Here is a 5000-nt window from a genome sequence, read left to right as displayed (position 1 = left end):
TTGGTTGCGCAAACCCTATAGGAGGGTGGCATGCTGGTGGGCGTTTTTGCCCGGATAGGCACTAGAATGTGCAGATTTTGGGCGTTTTTGCCTGGATAGGCTAAGGAATGGGCATGCTTTGGGCGTTTTTGCCCGGATAGGCACCGGAATGCTTGGCCTTGGCTTGTCCTAGCAAGGCATTGCTGGGTTGGGCTCCCTTGGCCTTTTGGGCGCCTTGGACGATGTCTTGCGAAGACCATGGGCACAAGGCCATGGCATATGGTGAGGAAAGGACCACGGTTGCCAAGGTTAGGCACCGGAATGCTTGGCCTTGGCTTGCCCTAGCAGGGCATTGCTGGGTTGGGCTCCCTTGGCCTTTTGGGCGCCTTGGACGATGTCTTGCGAAGACCATGGGCACAAGGCCATGGCATATGGTGAGGAAAGGACCACGGTTGCCAAGGTTAGGCACCGGAATGCTTGGCCTTGGCTTGCCAAAGCAGGGCATTGCTGGGTTGGGCTCCCTTGGCCTTCCGGGCGCCTTGGACACTGTCTTGGGAAGACCATGGGCACAAGGCCATGGCATATGGTGGGGAATGGACCACGGTTGCCAAGGCTAGGCATATAGAGAGGAATCGCATTTTTGCCCGGATAGGCACCGGAATGCTTGGCCTTGGCTTGCCATAGCAGGGCATTGCTGGGTTGGGCTCCCTTGGCCTTCCGGGGGCCTTGGACGCTGTCTTGGGAAGACCATGGGCACAAGGCCATGGCATATAGTGAGGAATGGACCACGGTTGGCAAGGCTAGGCATATAGAGAGGAATGGACCACGGTTGCCAAGGTTGCGCAAGTTTTGGGCATTTTTTGCCCGGATATGCCCAAGTATGCCCCGATAGGCCCGTTACGCCCCGGTATGAACGCGTATGCCCGGATAGACTCGGTATGCCTTGGGATACATGCGTATGCCCCGATAGGCTTGGTACGCCCCGATATGCGCACGTGTGCCCCAGTAGGGCTCGGTATGCCCCGGTATGTACGCGTGTGCCCCGATAGGCCCGGTATGCCCCGATATGCACACGTGTGCCCCAATAGGGGTCGGTATGCCCCGGTAGGTACGCGTGTGCCCCGTAATGCACGTTTCGCAGATCTCCCCGCATGTCCCGCCCCTATATGTAATACTTACTTACTTACTTACTTTCTTTCTTGCTTGCTTGCTTGCTTGCAATGGTTGGGAGTGCCCGGCATGCCCCGCTGCAGAGACCAAGGGCGCAATGACTTGGCACCGCGGATGCCGGGACTCCGGCACTTCCCGTGGCACTGATGGTTGGTTCCAAAGACAAAAGGCCGTGCAAGGCCACCGCACCGCGGATGATTTTGCTCGTGCTGGCGCCGTTGTGTGGCCAAAGAACATGCGCGAATGCTCGTGTCGGAAGGGTTGGTGTCCTGGCCCCGCGGGTGTCACGAATGCTCGGTTGCGAAGACCATGGGACCAGAGCCATGGCACGTCGGATGATGGCTCCAGCTGGCGCCCCGGCACTTTCTGTGGCATTGATGCTCGGTTTCAAAGACAAACGTGCGCAGGGCCAGGGGACCGCGGATGACTGCTCGTGCTGGCCCCGTTGGGCGGCATTGATGGTCGGTTGCAAAGAAAATGCGCGATTGCTCGTGTCGGGGCCTGGCAAGCCAAGGCCAAGCGAGCCATGGCAACGCGGATGATGGCTCGCTAGTGCTGGCGCCGTGCACAGTGGCCTCGCACACTCGCCCTGCACGCTTCCCTTGCACGCAGCCTTGCACACTAGCCTCGCATGCGAGCCTTGCACCCTAGCCATGCAAACTAGCCTTGCACGGTAGCCATGCACACAAGCCGTGCACATTAGCCATGCGCACAAGCCCCGCACACTAGCCTTGCGCACAACCCTTGCACACAAGCCATGCACTCGAGCAATGCACACAAGCCTTGCACTCAAGCAATGCACACAAGCCCTGGACACTAGCCTTGCACACGGGCCTGGCACACAAGCCTTGGGCACTAGCCTTGCGCACTAGCGTTCCACATGAGCCTTGCACACTAGCCTTGGACACTAGCCTTGCACACAGGCCTTGCACACTAGGCATGCTTGGGCGAGCTGATCCCGCATCAAGTCGACGGGTCTAGGCATTCTTGGGCGCAGATCCCGCATCGTCTCGTCGCGTCTGGGCGCAAACACGTCGCGTCTCGTTGCGTCTTCAGAAGTCGTCGCTAACAGCACCTTTGGTTGCCACTGGTGGTTAGGCTGGTTGGTTGCGCAAACCCTATAGGAGGGTGGCATGCTGGTGGGCGTTTTTGCCCGGATAGGCACTAGAATGTGCAGATTTTGGGCGTTTTTGCCTGGATAGGCTAAGGAATGGGCATGCTTTGGGCGTTTTTGCCCGGATAGGCACCGGAATGCTTGGCCTTGGCTTGTCCTAGCAAGGCATTGCTGGGTTGGGCTCCCTTGGCCTTTTGGGCGCCTTGGACGATGTCTTGCGAAGACCATGGGCACAAGGCCATGGCATATGGTGAGGAAAGGACCACGGTTGCCAAGGTTAGGCACCGGAATGCTTGGCCTTGGCTTGCCAAAGCAGGGCATTGCTGGGTTGGGCTCCCTTGGCCTTCCGGGCGCCTTGGACACTGTCTTGGGAAGACCATGGGCACAAGGCCATGGCATATGGTGGGGAATGGACCACGGTTGCCAAGGCTAGGCATATAGAGAGGAATTGCATTTTTGCCCGGATAGGCACCGGAATGCTTGGCCTTGGCTTGCCATAGCAGGGCATTGCTGGGTTGGGCTCCCTTGGCCTTCCGGGGGCCTTGGACGCTGTCTTGGGAAGACCATGGGCACAAGGCCATGGCATATAGTGAGGAATGGACCACGGTTGGCAAGGCTAGGCATATAGAGAGGAATGGACCACGGTTGCCAAGGTTGCGCAAGTTTTGGGCATTTTTTGCCCGGATATGCCCAAGTATGCCCCGATAGGCCCGTTACGCCCCGGTATGAACGCGTATGCCCGGATTGACTCGGTATGCCTTGGGATACATGCGTATGCCCCGATAGGCTTGGTACGCCCCGATATGCGCACGTGTGCCCCAGTAGGGCTCGGTATGCCCCGGTATGTACGCGTGTGCCCCGATAGGCCCGGTATGCCCCGATATGCACACGTGTGCCCCAATAGGGGTCGGTATGCCCCGGTAGGTACGCGTGTGCCCCGTAATGCACGTTTCGCAGATCTCCCCGCATGTCCCGCCCCTATATGTAATACTTACTTACTTACTTACTTTCTTTCTTGCTTGCTTGCTTGCTTGCAATGGTTGGGAGTGCCCGGCATGCCCCGCTGCAGAGACCAAGGGCGCAATGACTTGGCACCGCGGATGCCGGGACTCCGGCACTTCCCGTGGCACTGATGGTTGGTTCCAAAGACAAAAGGCCGTGCAAGGCCACCGCACCGCGGATGATTTTGCTCGTGCTGGCGCCGTTGTGTGGCCAAAGAACATGCGCGAATGCTCGTGTCGGAAGGGTTGGTGTCCTGGCCCCGCGGGTGTCACGAATGCTCGGTTGCGAAGACCATGGGACCAGAGCCATGGCACGTCGGATGATGGCTCCAGCTGGCGCCCCGGCACTTTCTGTCGCATTGATGCTCGGTTTCAAAGACAAACGTGCGCAGGGCCAGGGGACCGCGGATGACTGCTCGTGCTGGCCCCGTTGGGCGGCATTGATGGTCGGTTGCAAAGAAAATGCGCGATTGCTCGTGTCGGGGCCTGGCAAGCCAAGGCCAAGCGAGCCATGGCAACGCGGATGATGGCTCCAGCTGGCGCCCCGGCACTTTCTGTGGCATTGATGCTCGGTTTCGAAGACAAACGTGCGCAGGGCCAGGGGACCGCGGAGGACTGCTCGTGCTGGCCCCGTTGGGCGGCATTGATGGTGTGTTGCAGAGAGCATGTGCGATTGCAAGTGTCGGCCGGGTTTGGGTTCCCTTGGGCTTTCGGGTGCCTTGGACGCTGTCTTGCGAAGACCATGGGCACAAGGCCCCGTCCTGGCCCCTTGTTCGATTCGCTCTCGTCTTGCGCTTGCTTCCAAGGTCCTCCATGACCTTCCCCATGGCCTTGCTAGATCCCCCCCATGACGCATGACCTCTGTCCGTTGATTGGTTTTGAGTGCACACCATGCCCGGCTTGGCACCGTGTTGTCGCGTGAGTGGCATTTGGATCGTGCATGCTGGTGGGCTACCTGCCAATGCGCACAAGCCTTGCACACTAGCCTTGCGCACGAGCCTTGCACAAAAGCCTTGGACACAAGCCTTGCGCACAAGCCATGCGCACAAGCCTTGGACGCTAGCCTTGCACACAAGCCATGCATACAAGCCTTGCTCACAAGCCTTGGGCACTGGCCCATCGCAGTAGCCTTGCACACAAGCCTTGCGCACTAGCTTTGGGCACGAGCCTTGCGCACTTGCCTTGGGCACTAGCCTTGCACACAACCCTTGGGAACTAGCCTTGCGCACCAGCCTTGCCCACAAGCCTTGCACACCAGCCTTGCACACTAGCCTTGCATACAAGCCTTGCACACTAGCCTTGCACACAGGCCATGCTCACTAGCCTTGGGCACTAGCCTTGCACACAGACCTTGGGCACTAGCCTTGCGCACTAGCCTTGCCCACGAGCCTTGCACACTAGCCTTGCACGCAGGCCTTGCACGCTAGGCATGCTTGGGCCAGCAGCTCCCGCATCAAGTCGGCGGGTGTAGGCACGGTTGGGCGCAGATCCCGCATCGCCTCGTCGCGTCTGGGCGCAAACCCGTCGCGTCTCGTTGCGTCTTCAGAAGTCGTCGCTAACAGCACCTTTGGTTGCCACTGGTGGTTAGGCGGGTTGGTTGCGCAAACCCTATAGGAGGGTGGCATGCTGCGGGGCGCTGGAATGCGCAGGCTTAGGGCGTTTTTGCCCGGATAGGCACTGGAATGTGCTGGTTTTGGGCGTTTTTGCCTGGATAGGCTAAGGAATGGGCATGCTTT

The sequence above is a fragment of the Tasmannia lanceolata genome, unplaced genomic scaffold, assembly GCF_043159265.1.
Source record: "Tasmannia lanceolata isolate RefF3 unplaced genomic scaffold, GAP_Taslan_0.1 ptg000150l, whole genome shotgun sequence".
Taxonomy (NCBI): domain Eukaryota; kingdom Viridiplantae; phylum Streptophyta; class Magnoliopsida; order Canellales; family Winteraceae; genus Tasmannia; species Tasmannia lanceolata.
This window is presented reverse-complemented; position numbering follows the sequence as displayed.